Consider the following 27,873-nt stretch of genomic DNA (forward strand, 5'->3'; position numbering starts at 1 on the left):
AAAGGCAAATTATAGACAGAAAGTGGGTGCCTGTGGCTGGGGGTAGGAACAGAGATTAACTGCAAATGGACGAGAGGGATGCTATTTGGAGGTGATGGGGATGAAATGTCCCCTGACCTGCAGACTTGGCTAGCTGCCCCCCAATCTCTCTTCACAACGTGTTCCCAGAGCACGCTGTCCATTTCCATAACGATACTCAGTGGTTACTGTAATTATGTGTTTAACATCAGCCTTCCTCAGTAACTGTGAACTTCATGAGGACAGGCTCGATTCCCAAACTGTTTTGCTTGGTATCCCCAGTCCCTAGCACAGTGCCTGGATACAAAGTTAGGGCTCAATAAACACTTGTTGAACAGAATCGCGCTTCTCCTTCCCTGTCAGTGAGCCCTTTCCGCAAACTGTGGGCCCCTAGGTTCTCCACTACATGGCCTCTCTCTCTTCACCTGGTCTCTTGTCCTCCTGGGCCTCTCTCTCCAGCAAGAGAGCCTGGATTTCTTTATATTGCAGTTGGGTTCTGAGACAACAAAAGTGGAAGCTGCCATGTCTCTAGAGGTCTAGGCCTGGAACTGGCCCAGAGTCACTTCTACCACATCCCGTTGGGCAAAGCAAGTCACAAGGCCAGCCCAGATTCAAGGGACCCACTTCTGGATGAGAGGAACAGCAGGCGCATAGAGAGACGGGAGCAATTGCTGACAGCCATCTAGAAGAACTACTGCTGTCCTTCTTCCTTCTACTCACATTCCTTGCTAATTCCTATTTCCTTCCTTTTCATGGCGATAAAGAAAGGTTAATGGTGTGGGTAGGGGTCCATCTGACCTAGGCCTTAGGATGCTAGTACTTACCAGGTGGGCAGGAAGGAGCTCCAAGAAGGCTGCTCTGCATTTTTCCCAGTTCAGCTATACCAATAGAGTCCCTGAATTGGGGGGTAACAGTGTGGTTTCTCAAAATTTCCTACACTTTCTTTTCATCACACAAAACTTCTTTATCTGGAAAAAGGAGCTCTATCAACTCCAAGCGTCTTTCTGCCACGTGGTCTACATTGCTCTGAACCTGGAAGAGGCCTGTTAATGTTGGCAGAATGCTGCTGGGACTTGTCCCTAGTCTAAGGATTCATGTCCTAGTCTTTGCTACTGCTACTTCCTTTTGATGATTTTCTCCAGTTCCACTTTCCCTGATGCTAAGGACTGAATTGTGTCCCCCCAAATTCATATGCTGAAACTCTACTCCCAATGTGACTGTATCAGGAGATAGGTCTCTAGGAGGTAATTAAGGTTAAATGAGGTCATAAGAGTGGGGCCCTGATCTGATAGGGTGGGTGGCTTTATTAGAAGAAGAAGAGAGAGAACTCTCTCTCCCTACCACATGAGGACACCTCAAAAGGCGGCGGTCTACAAGCCAGGAAGAGAGCTCTCACCAGAATCCCACCCTGCCAGCACCCTGATCTTGGACTTTCAGCTTCCAGAACTGTGAGAAATAAATGTCTGTTGTTTAAGCCACCCAGTCCGTGGTATTTTGTTATGGGGACCTGCGGTGACTACTGCATTGAAGACTGCGTCAACTACTTGAATCTCCTCGCAAGAACTCAAGACGCAGGAATCTCAGTCCCCATCCCACAGGTGAAGAAAACAAGACCCAGTCTTGGTTAGAATAACTTGACCAAGGTCACACAGTGAGTGACAGACCCGAACCCAGCTCCCCGGGCTCCAAGGCCCATGCTCCGCCCTTCAGGCCACACTCCTGTCAGTGCAGGTGGGAAAGGAGGCGTAGTCCCCTACTCCTTCCCTCTGGCGGCTGGTTGCACCTGGCTCCGCCCCCTACCTCATTCCACACTCTCCTTAGGCACAGCCCACCCCAGAGTGGTGACCGTGGGAGGAGGGAGAGAAGAGGAATTCCGCCTCGGCTGCACATTCCTCCCCAGCCTTTAGGGAGGGCAACAAAGAAAGCCAGTCAGCCCCGGGTGTGCGGGTGGAGGGGAGACAGCGGCTTCTGTCTTCCCTCTGGAGTCTCGGGGAGCACACACAGCTCTGCTTCTAGGCCCTGGTCATTCCAAGAGGGCGCAGGACACCAGCAAACCCGACAGGGACTCAAAGCACTGAAACCAAACATTTAAAAAATCCATTTCCTTCTCTCATGGCACAAAAAAGTCTGGTTACTTGCTATTTCAACGTTGGCAACAGAAGCCAAGAAGCTGGTTTGTGGACTCTAGTAACAGATTTCATCGTGAGCAAAACCCACCACTATACAGGACTTTTCAGTGTTCAGAGCACGTTTATTCCAATCTAGCTTTAGCTCCACGTCAGGCATCAGTAGGGTATGTGAGTATCACTATCCCCTTTCTTAGGCAAGGAAATGAAGATACACAGAATGTAAGAAACTAGCCCAAGGGAACACCAAGACTCCACCCCAGGGCTGCTGCTTCTGACCGCCACACTCCTTCCCTCTTGGAAGGCTCCAGCACACTGGGGATGGTATTGCCTGTGTCCTAACTGCTTCAAATATAAATTTCCATCATTTACCTTTCACTCATCATTTTCTTGCTTTATCAAAACTACTATCTACCATTTGTAACTTCATAATAACCTGGTTTAGTAGGAAAGGGAATAACCCTTTTCATTCGAGGACAGGATCACACAGCCAGTGTCACCAGTGGCCTAGACCCTCGTCCTGGCATTTTTCCTTGCAACCCACACAACCCACCTGCCAATCAATAACCCCAATACCCCCAATCCACATTTAAAAACCCTCTAATACCTAAGCAACTAGAGAAGATATATTTTGTGTCGGGTCTATGTTGTTTTTGACAAGCTAGTCTTTCCCATGAACTTCAGGAACATTAACTCATAAGAATCAGAGTTAACACTTATGAGTGATCACCAGATACCAGGCCCTGTTCTGAATGCTCTTTACATGCAATAACTCATTAATCCTCACTACTTTTGACCTGACCTCCAGATACCCCTTGATCCCATAAGCAGCTCCACCTCCCTGAAGCCCTGAGAGAGTGATGGCTATCATGTGAACAATGTACCCAAAGTTGTGCAGTGCACGACCTGTATAATTGGACATGGCTGCCCTGCTGGGCTCTGCCACTGTTGCCACCTGCTCTGGAATAAGACTTACTTGAGGCCTTCTCTCACGTAAGTGAGGCTGCCCCCTTCTTTTCCAAAATCTGTCAGCTATCTGCATATTTTATCACTCATGAATCAACATTTTGTAAAAGGCTAATTTCTCTTTCCCACAGTTGCTTTCCAAGGTCACTGTCATAGAGGTGAGGGGCTAAGAACTGTCCTGCCCCTGGGAGAGGCTGAGCGAGGAATTCAGGGACTACAGGAAATGGGAGATTGTAAACACAGTGCACAGTCCTGGATTGGTAGCGTTATTTATTCGGCAGTCTAAGCAAGCGAGCAAGGGTGTGAGGTGTTCTGGGCTTTTCACGAACATGTAGTTACGGTGTGGTTGAGCTCATTCAACAATCGTGCTGAGCAACAGGGAAGACAAAAGGAGAAGGGCACAGGGCACTAGGCCAGGACTGTACTCGTCACTACACAACCCATCCAGCACTGAGGAAAACTGTGCAGTTCATACTACTATCTACATTCTACAGAGGAGGAAATGTAACCTCAGAAACTGCTCACCCTTCAAAACAGGGCTGTAAACTGATACAGCCTGTTTGTTTGGCAATAAACATATATTCCCTTTGACCTAGTACTGCACTCCTAGGAATTTATTCCAGTGAAATAATCAGAGATGGGTCTAAGAATATTTAGAGGGATGTTTGTTGCAACATCGATGATTGATATTATTATTAATTAGAATTAGAATTAAAAAAATAAGGAACCACATGGGAAATGGCTAAGTAAATTATGGTGGATCCGAATAAAAGAATATCATGCAGCGATTACTAAGTATGTTTTCAAAATAATTGTAAGTGACATGGGAAAATGTTCATGATATGGTAAGAGAAAAATAAAAGAATCCATATATTGAATTTGTCCGTATATTGGATATAATTTTATTTATATATATATGGATCCATGTATACACACAGAAAAAAGACTGGAAGGAAATACAACAAAACAATGACAGTAGTTGTCACTAGGTAGTGGGGTAATGGGTGATTTTTTTTCTTTTTTATACATGTGAATCTTTTCCAAATATTCCATAATGAACACGTATTACTTTAATAGTCAGGGAGGAATGTCACTGACTTCAAAACCTGCTCAGGCAACAGCAAGCCAGACTAACAGGGCCTGATGCCTCCCTGCACTCGGCACCTAGCGGCCACACTAACTCATTTATCCTCCAGTGGGGAACTTACTACTTCTACTTTACAGATGAAGAAAGTCAAGCTCCAAGAGGTGTGGTCTCTTCCTCAGGTCACCCAGAACTCACACCCATCTGTTTGACTCCCAAGTCCCAGCTCTTCCCTCCACCTGAAGCGCTTTCTTACCTCTGCTGCATGTGGGCAGGAGGCACAGCCACCCAGAGAAGGTGCTAACCAGGATGCCCAAAGCTCAGGGCGCTGCTGGCAGCCTGGATCAGAGAGTTCTTCCTGAAACAGGTAAGAGCTGTGAGCCCAGCTGGATGGAGAGGTGTTTCTTGTCACACCACACATGCACGTGACAGCACCTTTTCCACCAGTCACAGGAGTGCTGTACTGCATGTTCTCACTGGCAACACCCAAAACCTAAAAACAACCTGATGCTTTTTTCTGAATCAGCTCCCATTCCTCTGTCGGCTGGCTTTGTGACACGTCTTCCCTGCTGCTATTGTCAACTCACTGTCACCTGCACACAGACGCCCCTCTGCCTCACTTGAGATGTGCTGATCTTCAGATTATTTCGGAGTACCATAGAGGTTCCATGTAGGACGCCTGAGGTGCTGCTGGGGAGGCGTGGGCTGGGGACAGTGAGGACGGGCCAGGCCAGGCCTTCTCCCCTCCTCATCCCAATCGGAGCAGATCTTCCCACCCTTGGGTGAACGCTGGCCTTTGAAGAAGGGGCCCAAGAGTGATTGGAGGCTACAGATCTAGATCATCAATAAATACCTTAAATACTCTAGTAATTAAATTATTCCTGTAAAACCAAATCACAGTACAGAATACGAGGAAGGTTCTTTTCAAGGCTGCACTTACATCTCATCAGTTCTAATTCACTGGGCAATTTGAGCAGGGCCTGCCTTTTCTAAAGGCTTACTGGGCAAAGAGTGTGTGTGTGTGCGTGGGGGTGGGGCAGTACAGGGAGAGAGAGGTGGTAGGGGGGAAAGAGGACAGGAGGCAGAGAGGAGCGGGAATGAGGGAGGGGACAGGCAGGGCAGACACACGCCTTGGGACTCCTAGGACAGCTCTTTGGCTTCCTCAACACTGACATCGAAGAACATCTTTGAGAAGCTTCCATTATTTTATTTATAGTTTCCTGACAAGACATTATTCTGGCCTCCCTGCCTTTATAAGTGCTATTTCCTCTGCCTGGAAAGCCCTTCCTGTGCTGGTTCAGCTAGCCAACTGCTTACACCTCAGCTGGGACCCGCCTCCCGCTCCGGGAGCCACAGGCAGCACTCCTGGGATGACGCCCAGCTCCCTGTGCAAACCCCAGGAAGTGACCACAGTCCCGAGGTAGCTGAACACCCCACTCCTTTGTCCTTTTCCACACCAGTCTGAACTCTCCTTGAGGACATGAGTCCTCCTTGTGACCTCTCACCCCAGTCCCAGCTCTGGGCCTGACACCCAGCCGTAAGTCTTTCTCATGCAGTCAGGCAGCCCTGAGTTTGAGTCTGGGCTCAGTCATTCACGGGCTGCAAGACCCTGGAAAGTTACTTAAGCTGCCAGAGCCTCAGTTCCTGTAAAATGGGTATAACACCACCCACCAGAGGGTGCTTGGGGGGACTGACTATCCTCCTTACCTTTGTCTCCATAGCCACTCATCACCATCTGACAAATTCTATAGTAACTTGTTTCTTTATTGCCTGTCTTCCCTCACAAGAATGTAAGCTCCCTGAAGGCAGGAATGTCACAGAATAGGGACTGGCACCTGGTAGATGCTCCATGAATGAACTGACTGAATAGATACACGGACAGCCCCTCGAGCAGTGCCCGACCCAGCGGCTTCACTCACAGAGGAGAAAGAGTTCTATTCGATGACCCTGTGGCTCCCAGCTCCCCCAGTACAGGCAGATTGTCATCAGAAGACTGAGGAGGAAGTCAGTGGAGCAATTAGAAGTGACCCATGTGAAAGTGGAACTCTTGCACACTGCCGGTGGGAATGCAAAACGGTGCAGCTGCTATGGAAAACAGTATGGAGTTTCCACAAAAAATTAAAAATAGAACTACCATGTGATCCAGTAGTCCCACTTCTGGGTATATATCCAAAAGAATTGAAAACAGGACCTTGAAAAGATATTAGCACTCCATGTTCATTGCAGCATTATTCACAATAGCCAAGATGTAGAAACAACTTAAATATCCACTGATAGATATTGATAAAATGTGGTATATACATACAATGGAATATTATTCAGCCTTTAAAAAAAGGAAATCCTGCCATATGAGACAACACAGATGAACCTTAAGGACATTCTGCTAAGGGAAGTAAGCCAGTCACGGAGGACAAATCCTGTATGATTCCACTTCTGTGAGGTATGTAAAGTAGTCAAACTCATAGAATCAGAGTGGAATGGTGGTTGCCAGGGGCTGGGGGAAGGGAGTTGCTGATCCATGGGCATAAAGTGTCAGTTAAGCAAGATGAATAAGCTCTAGAGATCTGCTGTAAAACATTGTACCTATAATCAACAATATTGTACACTGAAAAATTTGTTAAAAGGATAGATCTCATGTTAAGTGTTCTGACCAAAATAAAATAAAATTAAAAAAAAAAAAAAAGGAGGTGACCCTCATGACTAGCATTTTCCAGACACAATTTCTTCAACCACCATTACCTGGCCAATTCCTGTGTCTTGGAAACACTACGGGGCTATCTACGTCCTCTCGGCAGTTGTGTTGACTGAAGGGGCAGAGGGAAGGTGGACAGCCCCATCCAGACAACAGTCTGAAAAGCGACTCCTCACCAACAGCTAGATTTGGCACATCCCAACCATCTGGCAGGACTGCTTAGACCTGGGAGAGACGGAGGCCCAGGGCTGTAAAGCTGGCTAGCTATTGGAGGGGGCAAGCCCAACCAAAAAGTCATGCTTTCCAAACAATGCACTCCTTGCGATCACAGACTCCCTTTTCATGAAGTTCTTTCCACATCACAAAATTTGTCTACATCCGGACCTCACATCCAGCTGCGCATTACAGGAAATAGTGATTTTAATTCTTTCAAGTAGACTCTGGACTCTGGTAAAGGCAACTGGTGTGTTCTGGAGCTCAGAGGGTCCTCTGCAGGTCACGACTCCGGGTGGCCATTGGCAGCGCCCTCATTGGACTGTGGTACCCCCTGATGCCCCTGACTGTTATCATCATGCCTGCCATCCACGGATGCTCACAACAGTCATTGGAAGGAACTGCCTTCATCAGAGCCAATTCCTAACCACACCAGGCATTTACTCTCCTTATTTAGAAGAGATCCTAACTCACGTTTTGAAACAACCCAAATGGCATTATCGATTTGATCTGATGGACTTTTGCCTTTCAACTATTTCCAAAAGGTGACCCCTCCTTAAAGGATAAAGAATGGCCTTCCCTGGGGAATTCTCAGAATGGATCACAGGCTCTGAAGGCATTTCTGAAAGATACTTTAAGAAGTAGTGGTTCTCAACCTTGGCCATCATTGGAACCAACTGGGAAGACTGATAACAAAATACAGATCCCAAATCTCACTCTCAGAGACTCTGGTGTAAGAAGTCTGAGGGGCAGCCTGCTGGGAACGTTTTTGCTTCCCAGGTGATTCTAATGTACAGCCAAGGTGGCGAACCACTGTTAAACAAACACTGGCGGAATTGCTGGGACCATAAACGCACGTACTGGGGACCCCGCTCCATGGTGCTAGATGCCTACCTGCACATAATAAATTTTGTCAATTTGTAAAACCTTTATTGTATAGATGGAGAACCTGAAGCTGATCAAGAATATGTAGCTTGCCAAGATCTTAGAGCTGAAAGTACCAACTCAAGCTCCTTCCATATTTGTCAGGCACCCGCATCCCGGTCATTCTCCGAATGCCCCATCCAGAATCCCACCCACTGCACCAGAGCTTGCCTCTCGTGCAGCCCTTCAGTCTAGTCTGTGGATATGTTTTATTGGGCATACATAGTCTTTTATAAAAGTCTGAATTACTTGGCTAAGAACCAGATTTTACATTAAGAATCTGGATTTCTGGCCACCACTGTGCAACACTCCCACAAGGCAGAGTTCACCCGGAGCTGGCTCCATGGTGCCTCCCTAGGACCCCAAGGCTCTCTTGGGCTCACCCCTTCCCCATCCTGCATGGCCCATTGACTTGACCTGTCTGGCCATGTCACACCCACTTTTGTGACCCCTGCATTACACCATGAATAGAGGTGAAGCTTCACAAAATGGGAACAACACACACTTAGATATGTCATACTTAGTGAAAAAATCAGTCTTTGCTTTTATCTGAAGAACTGGAATCAGACCTGATACACAGTTACAGAAATCCAGATGATAATGATAGAACAAAAATATCACACAGGCATAGTGCTTTATCATTCTCGAATTGCTTTCATGCACCTTGACTCATTTGAGTTAGCAATCCAGGGGCCTCCCTTCTCTGTCTCCACTCTAACGCTGCTGCTTGTCCCAGGTCCTAGAAATGGCCTGGATATAAATCCAGATCAGTGGCCACGAGACAGTCAAAACAGAAACCTCTGAACACAGGAAGCCACCGTTCCTATTGCTTTTCAGAATGATCCTTGGAGACGCACAACTGGGGGGAAATGTGATCCCAACATATGATAAAACTATCAAGGGACAGAATGCAATCTAGCACATATAAATTGATAGAAACTATGAAATATATTCATATTCACTCAACAAAGATAAGGAAATTGGAGAGGTCCACATAATTTTAGATTTGCTAATTAGCCTCTTTTTAAAATGTTGCCTTTGTGTTCTTAATCTTTAAAAAGTGACTCAAGAATCCCTAAATTTCTTGCAATTTCCTTATCTGTAAAATGGAATAACAATACCTGTCAGTACCTGTCTTGCAGAGACACTGGGAGGACTGGAAGAGTTAATTCGTATGTAGTGCTCAGAATAGGACCTGGCACAGAGTAAAGGATTCAACAAATATTTGCTATATTTATTATTATTCAGGCATACAAGGCAATTTATCTCTCCCTTCCTGCCTTCCTTTTCCCAAAAGAAGCTAATCCAATGGGTTTATGAAATCCCCATGACTCCTGTCCACTAAATAAGGGTGTACTTATTCAGATGTGACACACTTTATGTAAAGCTCCCATTGACCCCACGGATTTAAATGTTTACGTGACTACAGTGTCTATTACAGAAGAAGCATTTTTGTACAGTTCACTCGCTGGAAGAACTACATGGAGATATTTGCTTAACTGTCTGTCTGTCGACTTTTCTCTCTTCCCCAAAAGGCCTGTAAACTCTGGGATGGGAAATGTGCCTAATTCATTTCTGCCCTTTCAGTGCCCAGCCCACTAGTTGAAAGTCAGTAAATATCAACAATTATGTGATAAATAAATGAATATTCAGACAAGGCAAAAACAAATCAAGATAAAGATGTCCTTATCTCCTTCAGTAGGGTAGTCCTGCCAGCAATCTGTCTTTGGTGCCCTAGCGGCAGGCTGGGGTAGATGCCGTGGGGCTGCCCAGATCCCCCCTCAGGATGAGGCACGCATCTCCCAGTAGCCAGGAATGTTCCTGGCCAAAGGCTCACAGTTGAGTCCCTCTCCAGGAACTGCCTTCACCATATGGAGCAGAATTACCCAAACTGCCTCACCAAAGGGAGCCACACACCCTCCCCAGGGGCAGTCTGTATCCAGTGACTGGTCAGTTGCATGGGGACAAAGGCCTGGCCCCTTGGCCTCCATGTGGGACAGCTCTGAAGAGCCATCTCAGCTCCAGAACTCTATAGAATTGAGCCTTGTTGCAACTGCATCACAGCCCAACTTTTCCCTCTGCCCAATCCTGCTTCCCTCACTCCACAGTAAGCCACTTGCACACAGATGTCCATCTCCGAGCCCATTTCCTGGGGAACCTGACCTGTGACATTTGGTACCAGGATTAAGAGCAGGGAGGTAGGAGCAGGCTGCCTCTTCCTGGAAGTTTCTTTATTCTGAATTCCCATACCTGCATGACTCACTCCCTCACTGTATTCATGGCTCATCTCAAATGCACCATCTCAGAGAGGACTTCTCTGACAGTCCTGTCTAACGCTTCCCTGCCCAAATCAATTGCTAGCATGTTACCCCATTTTATCTCCTTCTAAGCAGTCATCAATATCTGCAATTGTCTTGTTCTTTGCTTTCCTACTTGTTCATGGTCCTTTTCCCTGCTCTCCCACCAGGATGCAAGCTCCAGAAGACAGACACCTTGCTATGCTGCTCGCCACTATATGTCCAGCATCTAAGCAGCACCCAGCACAACACAAGCCCTTAAGAAATATTTGTTGAATGAATGAAGGAGAAGATACACACACATTCATAGTGGAAAGCACTGGGCTGAGAGTGAGGAGCCCTCATCTCTAGCTCCGTTTCTGCCATTAACCACCCGTGTAACCTTAGGCAAATACCTTGACCTCTCTAAGCCTCAGCGTTCTCCTCTGCAGAATGAGGTAGCCAAATGTGGTGATCACTAGGGGTTCTGACAGCTCTAGCATGCTGTAATTTTACATAGTTATGCAGCTCAAAATTACTCTGTCTATAAACTACATGGGAATCATACCATTTTTGAGCTGGAAAGAAGCTCCCCGGAGCATTTCGCAATATCTGATGAGTATAGGCTTTCAGATGCCAATTTCATGACTATATAAATGCTAGAAAACCTTTCATGTGAGACCCTGCATTTAAGGATATGTTTAACGCGGGGGTCATCAAAGCTTTGGAGCACAATGAAATAACCATTCTCCTCTTTCTGTAAATACCATGAAAAGTGTTAAGTCTCTTTCTCAAGTCCTATGAGGTAATGATAAAAACAAACACTGGTTGAGCCTGTCTAGTGCCAGGCACGAGCCTATGTTCCTGTGAAGCACTGGGAGCAGGGCTGACGCAGAGCCAGCCCTCAGGGACTGTTGGCTCTGAACAGCTCCCTCTTTCAATGCAAATCACAGTCATACTGAGGGGGTACTCTTGTTACCCACCATGGAGTTACGGAGACTAGAGCATGGAGAGATCGCAGAATGCACCATATATGTCATACAGCTGATAAGACGAGGAGCCAGGGTTTGAACCTAGACAGGCCAGGTCCAGAGCTTTCTGCCACCCAACAGAGTTACCCTCTCTTTTTTAAAGATGGGAATCCTGGCTTGGGGACAAGTCACCATGTGACCCTCAACTAGAGGCGATGCATCTGCTCTAGAGCCAGGTTTCTCAAACTTTAACGTGCACACGAATCACCTGAGCAATCTTCTTAAAATGCACGTTCTGATCCAGGAGATCCAAGCTGGGCCTGAGATCTGCATTTCTCTTTCCAGGTGCTGCTGATATTGCTGGTCTGTGGGATCAGACTTTGAGTGGCAAAGGCATAGAAGAAGGAGATCCTGCTAAAAGTCAGAGGCTAGCCTCTGGTCCAGCCCTGGCAGACCTGGCAATGAGACCATGGCCAGGTTCCTTCTCACCTCCCTGGAACTCAGCGTCCTCATCCACATCATGGAGATGACCCCACCTTTGTACCTACTGCCCAGGATGGTCATGGGGATCAAATCCCAGGGTGCGTGTGAAAGCACCTCATAGACCAGAAGACACCTAAGCAAGGGGGCGGGAATTTGCTTGTCCACCAATCTACGCCCTCTAGGCTATGGCTACAAGTCTTTGAGGGGTCTCCAGCACAGTGCCTGGCACATAGTAGGTCATTAGTGAAGTGTTCAATCAAAGCGCCAAGCGCTTTAAATGTTATTTAATTGAATCTTCACAACAATCTCTGATTCCCATTTTACAGATAAGGAAACTCAGACATCCCCTACCATACCCCAAACTACCCAAGCAGTGAATGCCAGGGCCTGGATTCAAACTGAGATCTGTCTGGTTCCAAAACCAAGGCTGTTCGTACCCTCTCTTCCTAGTATTCCTCCAGCTGAGAGGCCTGGCTGAGCTCTACACATGGATCCAGATTTTGCTTCTGCACCTGTCACATGGGTACTGAGAATCCAACCCCCTCTTAGAACAAATGAGGACCCTGAACTGTGGGCTCTGGTCTGCAGACAGATCTTACAAATACAAGTTGATGCTCTTCATTTTAGGTGTGAGAGAAGACACAGGAACAATAATCCAGCTAAAATAAGCTCTTTAAGTATTCTGCAACGAGAAACAAAGCCAAGGGTTTCCTATTATCAGGGCCCCCAAAGCCAGCATCCAGACTGTGTGGGCGCAAGAAGTTAAAAGGAGAAAATGCTTGGAACAGCAGCTCTCAAAGTGGGGTCCATCAGGGTCTCCAGACGGCCACGCTGACCACAACATTTTGTTCTTGACACTCATTTATAGCTCTGGCCCTGGCAGGAAACTTAGAGGTCACTGAGTCCACTTCCCACACAATGCAATGCCACCTGGCAAGGCTTGTTTTTGAGACCTTTTATCCACTGACCAACTACATTTGAGGTCCGGTGGCTTAGAGAAGGGAAGAAGGAAGGAAGAAAGTAAAGTGAGAGGATGACAGTATCCCTATCTTAGAGGCAAGGAAAAGATGCTCAGAAAGGCTGAGGAGTTTAATTAAAAGCACAAAGGTATGAAGAGTAGAGGCGAGACTTGAACTCGGGGCCACCTGACTCCACAGACTGTGCCCTTTCCTCTGCCTCCCCGTATTTGTAATTACCATTAACAAGAAGAACAGCAGGACCCTGGGGCCCAGGGAAGAGCTAGGCCAGGCTGCAGGGACTTCTCTGAGCACAACTGGCTTCCAGCATCATGGAGGACACCAGTGCCTCACTGGAGGCCACAGAGGAAAGGTGCGCACAGTAGCTTCCCCTTTCACAAGTCCTTCTGCTGGTGGCGCCCAGCTCATCTGGACGATGACTAAACACAAGCTGGCTAGGGAGGGAAATCCGAGACCTGATGAACTCTCAAAGAAACTGCCTCAGAGATGCTGCCTAGTCCGCTCAGCATGGAAGCCTCCAACTTGTGAAACAGGGGGGCCACAAGCCCCAGATGGGGAACAACAGTTGGAGAGGGAAGGGGCACTGCCACCCCAGAAAGAACCTCATTCCTGGGGGTCTGTTTTCCTATCAGTCAGAGGTATGGCCAGAAGCCCAGGCACAGTCACAGAACAAGAAACGTCAAGAGGATGGAAGGGCCGCATGAGACGAGCTGGCCCTGAACCCTCTAGGCCTGTGGCTGGACCCTCAAAACATGGCCTCATGTGATCCTCCTCACAAATGGGATGGAGAAGTAGGAAGCCACGGAGGACAGGCTGGTGGTGGCCGTCTGGGAGCCCCACCACCTTTTTAGATAATATCAGAAGCTCTCTTGTTCCATCTAGAGCCAATTTCTCTGTGCTCATTTCTCTGCAGAGACAGGGGGCCTCTTCAGTGATACGCCCATGGCCCTGCTCTGAGTAGACAGCTCTCGGCAGTGGGGGTAGGCAGGGGGGAGCTATGCACAAGCCCTTCCCCAGAGGACCTTGTCACAGCCACTCTTGGTGGGTTTTGTCTGGCTGCCCCTTATCCTGTAAAATACAGGGACCAAAATGCAGTTTTCACCAACATCTCGTGCATTCTCTGGCACATCAAGTGCAGCTGTTGGCTGCAGCTGATAATGATAGTGTGACGAGTCTGACTCAGGCAGAACACTGAGGAAGAAACAGCTCTCCAGTCCCAACAGCACAAGACAGCAACGTGGGGCTTCTTCACAAAGGCAGGCTAGAATTCTAGTCGTGAGGTTCACAGATTCATTCATTCAGTATTTATGGAGTATCAACATGTGCCAGGCACTAGGTGGGAATCTGACAACCTACAAAACAGACACCAGTCTCTGCCTTCATGGAGTTTACATTCTAGTGGAAGAGACAGACAAAGACATAATATAGTGTCAGGTAGTGATAAATGCTCTGAAAAAAAATAATAAAGAAAAGTAAGAGAATAAAGAGTTTTAGGGAATGCTATTTGAGATGTGATGGCCAGAGAAACCATTCCAGGCCGAGAGAACAGCAAGTGCAAAGGCCCTGAGGTGGGAATGTGCTTGGAGCCGAAAGCAGTGACAAAAGATGAAGGCTTGGGAGATATAGCTGGAGCAGCAGGCAGGATTACACTGGTCATGGTGAGGACTCTGGATTTTATTCTAAGCGCCATGGGAAGTAATTGGAGGATTCCAAGCACAGCAGTGACACCATCTGATGTACATCCTTTGGGGACCAGAATAACCGATCTCCAGCATGTGAGCTCCAAGGAAATCTAGAGACATTAAAGAAACCTTAAGTACACAGAAAGCAACTTGTTTTGAAAATACTATTATCATAGTCTGCTTTGGTTATCATAACAAAATACCACAGACTGGGTGGCTTAAACAACAGAAATTTATTTCTCATACTTCTGGAGGTTGCAAAGTCTAAGAGCAAGGTGCCAGCCAATTCCATCTCTGGTGAGGCCTCTCTTCCTGGCTTGCAGATGGCCGCCTTCTCACAGCGTCCTCACGTGGCCCTTCCTCAGTGCACGCACTGGGGGAAGAGAGAGAGCAACCTCTCTGGTGTCTCTTCTTATAAGAACACCAATCCTACCAGATCAGGGCCCCACCCGTATGACTTCATTTAAGTTTAATTACCTCCTGAGGGTCTTATTTCCAAATACAGTCGCACTAGGGGTCAGGGCTTCAAACTATGAATTTTGAGGGACACACACTTCAGTCCATAGCAACTATACTCCTCTAGAATTACAGGAAGAAATTTCATTCCTGCTCCTCCATGGTTAACCTCAGAGGAACGGATGGAGAAAATCAATGGTAAAGTCAGAGTCAGCCAATGTGTAGAGAAAGGAAGCAGATGACCCCACTATTCCCAGGGCAGTGGTTCTTTGCCCCAGTGGGATTCTGAGTCCAAGTGTGGGTGGGACCCAGGAGAGCACACAGGAACAAGCATCCCCGATGGACTGTGGATGTTGGATGAACACAATGCTCCCTGGGCCACACTAAGAAGCAGCACCAAAGATACAGCTCATTCCAAGTCTCTATAGATAGACTATGATGCACATAAAAGATGACTTTGTGTTCCTCATGGGTTCACCAAACGATGCTCTTCACCTAACCTGCCATGTTAGCTCCTCCTTGTCCACCTGACGCTTGTCTTTCTAGATGACACAACTTTTGTATGCAGGATAGCCCATGAACCAGTGAGCCCACAGACCCCGGCACCTGCCGTGTTCTTGGGGGCCACAGCCAGCCCTCGGCACCTGAGCTGCCACGTTTTGCATCCCACAATCCTCTACCCACAACTAGGTCAAGAATATGTGAACAAGCCAAGACAATGACCTTCAAGAGTGACATCAAGGACTCCTGAGCCTGGGCCTGGCCTGAGCCCTCTGCCCTGTGGAGAACCAGCCAATCCAGGCAGAGCCTCCCTGTTGGCCGCTGAGAATGTGAGACCCGAAGAGTGAAGAATGAGGTGGTCTGGCTGCAGCAAAACAAGGACAGCAGGCTCAGGACCACAGAGAAACAGCCAGTGTCCAGAGATGCCTGTCTTGAGGGCTGCCGGGGGCCCCAGGCGATGAGGAACACACTACTGTTCTCCTTGGGGCTTCAGGGGCAGCTGCCAGGATGGTTTCTAGAACTTCCTCACCTCCCTGACATCCTTACAATTAACCCATCAGCAAGACAACCTGAGCATGTTCTCTGTTCCCAGCAGCAAGAACGGGCCCATAAACCTGGATCAATGAAACTGGTGTAGATTCCCACACCACCCCAAATTGACTGAGTCTCAGCTGACCTTCATTTACTTCTAGTGTTGTCCCCTGAAGGAAATTCACAAGGGTCCAAAAGACTATAACCAGTGCCCTGGAGTTAGCTGTGGTAGGATGTGACTGGCAAACCTAGGGATCATCCTGGCTTGCTTTCTTTCCACCCACTTACGTTCGGACTCCCTGTAAATCCCTAATGGCTCTACTTCCAAGTGTCCCCAAACCCAGCCCCTCTTTCCATTTCCACGGCCAAAGCCCTAGTCATGCCACTGCCATCTTGCCTGGACTATTACAGTGGCATAGCATGTTCTCCTTTCTTCAACTATTGCCCCTCTAAAATCCACCCCCCCAACCCCGCAGATCATAAACCTTCCAGGGGTTTCCCAGTACCCACTCCTTAGCAAAGCCTACAGGAATCTAGAGGATCTGGCCCTCATCCATCTCTTCAGCCTCATCTCCCTCCACCACTCCCTCATCACCCCACACACGTACACACTATGGCCACTTTTCCCCCAAACAAAAGCTTATTCTGTCTCAAGGATTTTTGCACCTGCTCTTCCTACATGACTGCCTCCTTCTCATCATTCAGGTCATCCCCCAAATGTCCCCTCCTCAGAGAAACCTTGACCACTCCAGCAAAAGCAGCGGCACAGTCACCCAGTCACACTGTGCTCTTCTGTCTTCTTCACAGCCCCTATCAGCAACACACATGCCCTATGCACTGCCTTGGTCTGTGCTGATCGCCTGTCTCCCATTCCACAACATGATAATTACAGACAAGCCAGCTGGTATTCTTACTCCTGAGTCCCTAGCCCCAGAACAGTGCCTGGTACCTAATAGACGCTCAATGAGTGCTTGTCACCTGCCTGCCTGAGCAGTATCTACCCAACATCTCACCACCTCTAAGGATTCTGACCAGCCTCTGTCACTCTCTGTCTTGTCTGCTGCCTTCTACCATAGCAGCTCCCAGTGAGGGGTGGCCCTCTCAGCCCTGCAGGGCCCAGGCTCAGCTTAAATGCCTTTGGTGCAGACATGTGAATACATCTTTGCTGCGGAAGACAATGTTCAAGCTCTCCGTTCAGTGCATGAAAGGAACCGGAATTCTGCCCCTTTGACACCGATAGCCCCATGAACTCTTGGCTTTCTTTTTTCTTTTCAGGGTTTATATACATTCTTAATTAAACTTGTTGAGATCATTGTAGACTCACATGCAATTGTAAGAAATAATACAAAGAGATCTCACGTGCCCTTCACCCAGTTTCCCAGTGATAACATCCTGAAAACTATAGTACAATATCAAACCCAGGTATTGTCATTGCCACAAACAAGACACAGGCTCTCCATCACCACAGGAGCCCGCACGACGCCTTTTAATGGCCACCCCCACTGCCCTCTCCCAACTGACAACCGCTAAGCTATTCTCCTTTTCTATAATTTTGTCATTTCACTCTTTGCTTTCTTACTGCCCTTTCAGATCCCAAACCATTCCTGCTGGATGCTGGGCTGCCTCACATCTGCTTGTGGTCAGCCTCAGGTCTGGCCTCCCCTTCCCTCCTGAGTCACCTTGTCCAATCTTTGCCCTTAAATGGCACTCTGATTTTTTCAAAACCTTCTTTGTAGTTCATCCAGGGTACTTCACATTTATCTCCATCTTCCTAGGGGGCAGCAGATCTCTGTGCAAAGGACAGGAGCTTTGAATCCTGTCTCCACTCCTTTGAGCCTCAGTTTCTTCGTCTGTACAATGGGGTCAGGAATACCAGCTTCACTGACCCAGAGAGATTACGTGATGCAACAAGGTGACTGTGCCCGGCCCCTGGCAGGTAGCAGGCATTTGAGGCCTAGTAGCTGGGAGGGGTAACCGTGCCTAACTTAGGACCACCTACAAATCTCAGCCCGTCCGTAAAACAAAAATAGCAACTAAACAAAATGCCATTTCCTGATGGGATTAAAGTCAGAAAGGGCATCTGATCCTAGAGCAGAAATCCCACAATTTGCCCACAGCAGCTGACAGCTGGACTAAGTTATCTTCTCTCAAAAAGGGTGTCAAGGATTTTGGGAGAGCCCAGGAACGCATTATCAGAAATCTGCTGATCAACAAAATTCATCACACAACTTGCTGTGTGCCCTTGTCAAGTTTCTCTACCTCTCTGGACCTCCATTTCTTGGTCTGCCACAGGGGAAGCCAGCCTCAACCTGTGGTTTCCTCACCCTGTGCTTCAGGGTCCACAGAGGAGGGCAAGGTGGGGCCCTATAGATGTCTCTGGCCTCCCCCTCCCCTCACCCACCAACCCAAAGCAGCCCCCTATTACTGGTGCTACATGTTAAGAGTCCAAATGAGTTTTCCTTTGAAGAAGCTCTGGTGGTTTAAGAACTTTTGAGACCACATCCCAATAACTGCTGAGGCTCCCTTGCTTTAATAGCCTGTGATCCTGAGTGCTCCCTCTGCAGTACCAACACAGGGCTCTCTGCAGCACAAACAGGTCTCAGCTGAAGCACCAAGTCCTCCAGGCAGCCTTCTCTGACCCTGGAGACGAAAGCAGGGCCACCTGTGGGCCCTTACACGGCACCTCCTTGCTAACTTGCCCAGAGGAGCATTCTCGAGGATGCGACTAGAGGACCTTGGGGTCTAGAGCAGGAGCACGCCAGCAGCAGGGCGACAAGAACACTCTGCGTGTGTGAACTCCCATGAGGGAGGGTGTTGCCTCAGCCTGGCGAACGGGCACCCTGGGCTGGGACCCCCAGTGCACTGTAGCATGGCTAACTCTGCGACACACAGTCCCAGCACAGCATCACACATGACATCCTTCTCCATCCTTCTAATCAAGGAGGGGAAAGGAGCAACAGTGTGCCTTGCTCAGCTTTGTAAACAGCTGGTAACCACCCTGGATGCAAATGATTCTGCCTAAACCTTAAAAACATTTGCACCCTCCTTCTCTTATTTCAATTTCAGGAGGGTCTAGAGCTGCACTGTCCAATGTAGCACTTGTCACATGTGACTACTTAAATTAAATACAATTTAAAATCCAGTACCCCAGTCGCACTAGCCACATTTCAAGTGTGGCTACTGTAGTGGACAGCACAGCTACAGAACATTCCCATTATCGCAGGAAGTTCAACTGGACAGAGCCGCCTGGAATTGTTTGGGAAACCCGAGCTCAGCCCTCTCCACTCCTCCTTCTATGAGTTCACCACGGTCCCCACATCTTTTTCACTTGTTCCTAAAGGGCCTGGACTGGGTGAATGGTGCCCCCACTTAAATTCATGTCCACCCAGACGTCAGACTACAACCTCATTTGGAAATAGGGTCTTTGCAGATGTAATTAGTTAGGATGAGTTCATACTGGATTAGAGTGGGCCCCAATCCAATATGGCTGGTATCCTTATAAGAACAGGGGAAGATGTAGAGACTCACATAGGGAGGATGCCATGTGAAGACGGAGGCAGAGTTGGAGGGACATGTCTACAAGCCAAGGCATGCCGAGCATCACTCACAACCACCAGAAGCTAGGAAGAGGCAAGGAAGGATTCTTCCCTAGAGCCTTCAGCGGGAGCACGGCCCTACCGACACCTCCGATTTTCAGCCTCCAGAACTGTGAGAGAATCAATTTGTTGTTTTAAGCCACCCAGTTTGTGGTAATTAGTTACAGCAGCCCTAGGAGACTAATACAGGGTCCCACCTGGAGACTCCACATTCTCATACAGCTCCCTCCCTTCCAGACATCTCAGACTGTGGGATCCTTCAGATATTAACCTCTAGGCATGACACCCACAGAACCCATCTGATGGCTCCTTTTCAATTCTAAAACAATATCAGAAGGTTCCCAGACAGCAACAAGCTCCAGGCGACCCAGTCAGTGGTTCAACAGTGGAAACTGATAGTTGACTTGATTAACTGCTAAATCAAAGGGCTGTTATAGTCTCTGTCCGGTAATAAAACACAGGAAGGAGCTGAATCATCCACCTATTAGCGTGGTCTTGGCGCAGTTAATGGACGTGGCCCGGCTGGGCCCAGCGTGGACCACAACAAAGCCAGCTGGCAATTCCACCTACAAACCCTGCCACCTCCTCCGCCCGTCCCGGCGCTGCACAGCGCACCTGTCCACATCCACCTGCCCATGGATGAAGGCTGCTTCACAATCTGTCTGTGGTGGCTTCCTTCTTAAATACACCCAGAATTACCCCTGTCAAATACACTCCCACCCAACTCCTCCAGGATCGCGCCACAACCCTAAACAAAAACAAAGAAACCAAACATCCAGAAAGCCAAGGTTTATTCAACCAGTTCTTTAAGGAAGCAGCCAGCACTGAGTTTTCACAGTGTATCAGAAACAGTGCAAAGCCCCAGAGCAAAGCGCCGTGCGGCACTGACAGGCCCAACCCCGACCCAGCATCATCCTCTGACCACACAGAGCCAGGAAACACCCCATCTGTGCCCTTCACCCCAAGCCTTGGGGCACTTTCTCCTGCTGCTTTAACATGAGAAAGAAGAGCACCGCTGTAGAAAGACTGTGCAAAGACAGGCCTAAAACCACTCCTTTCCTTCGTGTAGCTTTCCAACGGGGCCACTCTGAACAGGTTATCTAATGCTCTGAGCCTCAGTTTCTTCACATGTAAATGATGACTCCAATGGGAGCTTTCTTCTAGAGCTAGGAAGGTAAGTATCCAAAGAGCTTAAGAGTTTGGTATATTATAAATGTTCTAGTAATGTTATTTGTTAATGATTTTGTGAATAATGTGCCTAGCATATAGTAAATACTCAATAAATAACAATTACTGTCATTATTTCTAAAGTAACATCTAGCAAAACCAGGCTCCAAGTGCAATAAAACTCATTAGAAAAAAGCTCATTATAACAGACAACTCTACAACCACCCAAATTACATCCCTCAGAACATTCCAAGGATACCAAAAAAAGACTGAGCCTGAATCCCCCACTAATGTTAAAAGCAGGATCCATAAAGATCCACAGAGTCACATGGAGCCAGGCGTGGCAGACTGTTCCCTGCTGTCCCATTACTGGCCCCTCATAAAGGCCACTTGATTGACTGCTGCAATAGGACGGAACTCTTCGACCAGGAGGTCTGCTCCATTACGCTCCATCACTCTCGGCCTCATTTGCAGGCAGCCTCTGGGGCTTCACCCACTGCCATCAGGAAGTCTTGATGGGAAGAGTTCCGCATGCCTCTGTGATAATGTAATCCTAAACTCCCAAGCTCAGATCCACTGAGATTCCTGAAGAAGGAACCCAGCATGAGTTCATTCTCCTTCCCAAAAGAAGAGAGCAGAAAGAAAGAAAAGGGAGGGGCATTCTTTCTTGTCCTCTCCTGAGATGGTGAAGCTCCCTTTCATTTGCTTCTGAGGTCTGCCAGTTGGCCAGTGATTTTAGCCCCACGCGTCTTGCCAGAGTATCAGGAAGGCACTAAGGCCAGCAGCCTCTTCTTCACCTGTGATTAGATCTATGGCTGGGATCTGTCCACCTGATGCTGACCTGGGGTCTGATCTCAGATCTGGGACCTCAGATCTGATCTCTGTAACTTTCCAGAATGGGGCTTCTGTGTGCAGAAAGGTTTTTGTTTCATGTTAAGGCTTTTCTAACACTCAGAAGTAATTCACCCTGGAAATTGTTGCTATGAGGACGGAAATGAAGGATGCACACACTCAGCTACAAAGTCAGCCCTCCATCCTCCTTTATAGAGCCCTCGACTTCCTCCCAGAGCAAAATCTGATGAAACACCAAGAGTGGGCACACACCGTACACAGCAAATCCCAAATTTCCTGGCATATGTGCCTTTCCAGATGACTGCATGAATACACTCCATAACACATTGTTAAAGTGATAATTAGCGATAGACTTGTTATGAATATTCCAAATAAAATTTCTCTCCACAACAGTTGATGGAGACAAAGGGCATCACATGAAATGTAAGAAGTAACAGAGGGATTTTTGTATATACATTAAAAAAAAGCATTGGGAAAACAGCATAAATCAGAAGTTGATTTCAACAAATTAAACATCTCAGAATCCATTTTCCATGAAAGGTGCAGGATTCTACATATTTCTTCCACAATGCTGAAGGAACACAATGCCCCCGTTCAAAAAAAAAAAAGTCTGGTAAGGGAAGAGAAACTCAGTTCTGGAAGCCACTCTTCTGTTGCCCTGTTTAACAGCAGCTAAGGATGCTAAAGATGGGTAGTTTAAGAAAAAACAGCGAGGGACTGGCTGGGTGGCATAGCGGTTAAGCGTGCGCGCTCTGCTGTGATGGCCCAGGGTTCGCCGGTTCGGATCCCGGGTGCGCACCAACGCACTGCTTGTCAGGCCATGCTGTGGCGGCGTCCCATATAAAGTGGAGGAAGATGGCATGGATGTTAGCCTAGGGCCAGTCTTCCTCAGCAAAAAAAAGAGGAGGATCGGCATGGATGTTAACTCAGGGCTGATCTTCCTTACAAAAAAAAAAAAAAACAGCCAATATGCTGAGGAATAAGCAAGAAAGTAACTACAACCAAGGTGATTCACACCTTCAGAGTGAAAGAGAAAAGGCCTCTATTCATGTTTAACATTTTTCCCCCAAATGACACTGCTGCTGGCTCCAGCTCTGCTCCACAGCCCCTCATGCACCTCCCGACTTTTAACTTCACAGGGATCCCGCTCCACATGGAGCACCAGGGACGCCAATGACACACTCCCTCTCCTCCCCACTGCCTAACTCGCCAGAGCGGATAAGAGGCATCCAAGCTGATGACAGTGAGGAGGGGAGGGAACCTCTGAAGACAAAACAACAGAAGAAGGAGCCCCAGACCCCACCGTGGCCACGTCCATGCAGGCTGGGAATGAGTGCAGCTCAGGGCATGGAGAAAACCAGCCCTTCGAGGGCTTAAAGGGAACAAGGAGAGGAATACAATTAGCAGTGTCGCCGTGTCTCCTCTGTCATCATCAGGGATTCTGGGCTGACTCAGATAGAATATTCTGTTTTGAGGGTGAAGCTGTGCTCTTCTAGTCCAAGAGGGAACACTGCGTGGCAGCACATGTCAGCAGATGCACAGAGTCCTCTGCAGGCAGAAGCCCCTCTGCCTCCCCTGCAGTCGCACTAGACAGCACCCCACACCACTTCCTATCTTAACTGCTCACATAGTGACAGAGGCCGAGAGCAGCCCTAAAGCTGTCTAAGCACACCCCCCTCCATTTCTAAGTGAGGAAACTGAGGACCAGAGAGGAGGAATAATGTACCCGATACAAAAGGCTTGAAAACAAGTGCAGGATGGGTTTCTTCGAGGAGGCTGGGTCTCAGTCTTGCTTTTCCTATTATAATGATGCTACTACCCCTCTTTCCTTATTTGGACTAAATGAACATCCAAACCACAGAATTATCTTCAAAGGAGTAAAATCAAACATTAGGATCAAGATTTAGAGAAAGGAAAAACTAATCTCTAGTATAGAATAATCTCAGCATTGTAGACAGAACCCACCAGCTGGACCCTGTCTTCCTCAGGACCTGAGAGAAGCCAGCCTCAGTGCAGAGGTGACCAGGAGCAGCTTCTGGGGGTGCAGGGGGAGCTGCTGCTGGCAGCCTCCAGGTCTCCCACTTGCGCTGCAGGGTCTCTGCACTGCCCCTTCCCTCTGTGGGTGCTCCTTCCCAGAGATCCACAGGGCTCACTCTCTCACCTCCTTCAAGTCTGGACTCATATGTCCCCTTCTCAACGAAGCCCATCCTGACCACTCACTTTAAAACTATTCCCTGATACTCCTCATCTCCTGCACCTTACTTCATTTTTTCCATAGCACTTATCACACTCTAATGGACTATATAATTTACTTATTTATTAGGTTTATTGTCTTCCACCTTCCATTTTTAAAGAATATCCATGTGGATGAGGAATTTTGTCTTTTGGTCCACTCCTGATTCTCTTGAGTCTAGAACAGTATCTGGCACATAACAGATGCTCAATCAATACTGGTTGGGTAAATGAATGAATGAATGATTGCTCCTTCCTTTTGCTTCTTATCCCTTCACTCTCTCCCTCAGCAACAACCACCTACTCCTCTCCTACACACACACACACACACACACACACACACACACACACACAGAGACACTTTTCTGCCCTTTCTCTCTTCTTCTCCACCTGTACCCCGGGCCTGCACTAAGATCAACAAGCACAGTTTGGGCTAAACTTAGAACATTTAGTAGTAATAGTGCCAAGCCCTCCATTAAAAACTCATATGTTATACACATTCATGGTTTATATGCACAAAAACACTCCAGAAGGACACAGAAGACACTGACACCACTGGTGTCTCCAGGGGACCAGATGCTGGGACGTCTAGACTTGTACTCTCTGTGCTGCTGTATTATTTGAATTTTTAACTATGTGAATATACCTAACTATTAAACATGTTTAATTAAAAATAAAAATTGGAAAAAACTCACAAAACTCACATATTGCTCCAATACCATCTTAATACAAATTCTTCTGGGTAAAGATCACTAAAATGCTACCAGCTCTGGATTAGGATGGTGAGACAGGGTGACAATTCTCCTTTCTTCTAGTTCCCATATTTTCTTAAATGAGATTGTTACATTTATAGTGAAATATTTGAAAAAGTTTCTATCAAGCAGAAGGATATGAATTAATGCAAATTTCCCTACATACATAAAACATTGAGACATTGTTTCAATTCATGAATCCCTTTACCTTTAATTTTGTTTCCTTCCATTTGGATTTCACATTTAACAGATTTCAGAATAAGCTGTATAAGACGGCGTCAGGGTCTCTGGAGGTGTAAATGAAGGACACAGGCAGTGCCTTCAAGGAGGCTGTATCCAGTGAGGATGACCACAAGCAAGCAAGTCTCACTGTCTGATGGACACACTGGAAAACGAGAGCTATGATGAACAGGCTGGGCCTGTGGGTTATGTATGATTTTCATATTTTTCCTTTAGGACTTTCAGATTGTTCCAAATTTTCTGCCCTCAGATATATAACGGAACTTACATTTTTCCTCTTACTATACTATGGAGTAATTGTGTGTCAGTAGTCATCGGCCTTCTCTAGGCTGTGATATTCCTGAGGATGGAGTCCCTGTTTAATTCACCTTTGTCTTCTCAGCCTCCAGGCTGGCACCTTGCGACAGAGGCTGCTCCATAAATGGGTAAGGAATGAATGAATGACTATTTCCCAGCATCTAATGAGGAATTGCAAGATAGACGGAAAAACAACCCCAGAGACACCACCAGTCCCTCATTCACCGTCTGTTTAACTCAGCCGTCATTCATGGGTATGCTCTGTTCTGAGCAAGGGAAAGGAAGCCAGAGCTACCCAATCATGGACAGATAAAGTCATGTAAGAAAGGGCATGTGTGACCTTCCCAGTGGCCCTGCCTCTAATGCATTTGGGCACCGAGTAGTTACTGCTGGCTCCATCCCTGCAGGTCTCCATTACCGTCATTAATTGTCCTTTGACCACCTTCTGGGCATTTATCATAAGGAAATAATTGTATGAAGATTAAACTAGAACCATGTCCATTAGTGCTGCTTAAAAACAGAGAAAAGCTGGAAACAATCTAAATATCAAACCATATGAAATGAGGTAGATAAATGACGGTATATATCTGTAACTGAGTACTCACACTACAATTGCTGCAGACTCATGTAACTCGTGGCAAAACAAAAATGGGGATGTGCGTTCTTTGAGCTGCATCCACTTGGCTTTATTACCTCATACTAAATCACTTAGCACCCCCATTTCTTGCAAATTACGTTTCATTTTCAGTCTCAGTTTTCTCTTCTGTAATTAAAGGCATTACTCGATCATCAAAAAAAAAACTTATTGGTATAGAAAGCTGTTCATGATAAGACATTAAATGACAATGAGTGTTATCAAAGAATATACGTGGAATTGTGACATTTCAGTTACATTATATATATATTGTGTGTGTGTGTGTGTGTGTGTGTACATATATATCTATATCTATATATGAATGATACGATATGCCCAGAAAGGGATCTGGAAGGCTCTCCAGCAGTCTCAATGCTTGTCTTTGGGGTAAACAGGATTTGGGTTTGTTTTTCCTTCTTTTATTTGTCTATATTTCTTCTGTTTTTGTAATAATCATGAGCTGCTTTGCAAAAATGAAAAATAACAACCAAAGTTACTTTCAATTGAAAAAAGAAAAGAATAGCTACCCTAGATTAGGACAGACACTAAACAGATGAGAGTGAGAGTTGTGAGGGTGGAACCAGGCCGAACACTGCAGGGAGGGCTGACCTCCTCTAAAGCTGCCTTCCCCAGGAGAAAGCCGCGCTCCAGTTGCCTCCAATTCACAAAGATGCTGGTTCCACCAGGCCACACTTCCTCTCATACATCCAGCCAAAGCACATCCACCACATCTGCGGTCCTCATCAGAGGAGGCACGGCCACTGCTGCGTGAGCCTCACCAAAGCGCAGACTGGGAGCCACGCTGACCAGGCCAGGCAGCTTCCGTCAGAAGTGGAGCCCTGTTCACAAATGAAACAAGTGTGACATGAACTTGGCGACTTCTGAGAAACAGGAATGTCTAGAGGTGCTTCTAGCCTAAACTGACCCAGGTTCAGGTAAGACAGTTTGATCCAGAACTCGGAGGGAGAACAAGTTAACATTGTCTCATAGAGAAGGCTAACCAGAACTCGTAGAGCTGAAACAGGAAAAGCATGCTGAAAGGTGGATATGAAATCTTCAAAGTCCAAGAGGAATGGTGTCCAGGGCTGATGGGACCCAATGGGCGAGGGAAGGTCTCTCACCAGACCCACGGGCAGAACTGGTCGTAATCCAGCAGACAGTTTTCTCAGGGTTGCTCTGAAAGCTTTTGGACTTGTGCTGCATCTTTGGCTTTCCTGGCCGTTGTTTCAGGTTGCAGAGTTGCAGCTGCAAAGTGAGAGAGACCCGCTGTGTGCCCTCCATTCGGTGGGTCCTTGTCAGACTGCTCGGGGAGCGCTGTGGGTGGCCTTGGTCCTTCCTGGTATCTGTGAACAGGGAGAGTGCTTATCACGATTGGACTCTACCATTCTTCTGCTTTCATCATGTCCATCATGGACAGAAATGAGACAAGGAGGATGGAGTGGGCAGTGGGCTGGATACAACAGAGCTTGGGGAGGGAAGCTGTGCAAGAGGTTAACAGGGGTGGCAGGGCTGACAGATGGCAGGAGGAAGGAAGGACCCAGGGATGGAACATCATCAGAGATGAGAGAGTTCAGAAAGAGGGGCAGAAGGCATGAGCAGAGAAGCAAGGCCAGCTTGGGCTAAAGCACTCATATTCCTCGCCATGCCCTTGTCACCTCCTGCTTTGCCCATCTGCCTCCCATTCTTTGCCTTCTGGCCCAGTAGGGACCTTCCCAGCCCCACCTCCCAATCCCCACCTAGTACTGACCCTTCTCTAAGCCCTACCAGGGAAATAAACTTACTTTCTCCCTTCCTGGGCCTGCATGCCTCCAGCTCCAGGTGTCCTCAGGGTTCCTGTTGGTGTAGGAGCAATCCCTCCAGGCATCGGTCTCCTTGGCCTCTAGCATGGTACTGAAATCTGTGCTTCCAGAATCTCCTTTCTTCCCATTCTTCAGGAAGGTGTCAGGACGTTTTTGTCCCTCAACTGGACAATTCCAACAGAAGTGGGCAACGCAGGGCCAAATCCGAGACACCAGACTGAGAGGGACAGGAAGGGGAAACATGGGACAGTCCTGGGTGATCTGGGCCATCTGGTCACCTCATTCTAGTTTTATGAGTGGACACTTAGACAAGGAGACCAAACTGGATCAGAATTCTAAATTCAGTGTACAGAAGGGTCACCAGATTACTTTTTACTGGGGACCCAAGACCCTTCATCACCACT

The 27,873-nt window shown here is 47.5% G+C and overlaps 1 protein-coding gene across 2 annotated transcripts in view; it reads right to left on the reverse strand.

The window, feature by feature from the left end:
* The window catches only part of HIVEP3 (HIVEP zinc finger 3), a 503,450-nt gene that overhangs the window by 307,941 nt on the left and 167,636 nt on the right, over nucleotides 1–27,873 (reverse strand). Inside the window, exons 3-4 of one of the 2 annotated variants that reach the window (XR_009221799.1) lie at nucleotides 27,452–27,686; nucleotides 24,190–27,013 (exon numbers count right to left, since the gene is read on the reverse strand). The exons of the other annotated variant lie outside the window; for it this stretch is intronic. The gene's annotated coding sequence lies outside the window, so the exon portion shown is untranslated. Of the gene's footprint in view, nucleotides 1–24,189; nucleotides 27,014–27,451; nucleotides 27,687–27,873 lie in introns of those variants that run through there. 2 annotated transcript variants of the gene reach the window in all.

The sequence above is a fragment of the Diceros bicornis genome, chromosome 13, assembly GCF_020826845.1.
Source record: "Diceros bicornis minor isolate mBicDic1 chromosome 13, mDicBic1.mat.cur, whole genome shotgun sequence".
NCBI classification, from domain to species: Eukaryota; Metazoa; Chordata; class Mammalia; order Perissodactyla; family Rhinocerotidae; genus Diceros; species Diceros bicornis.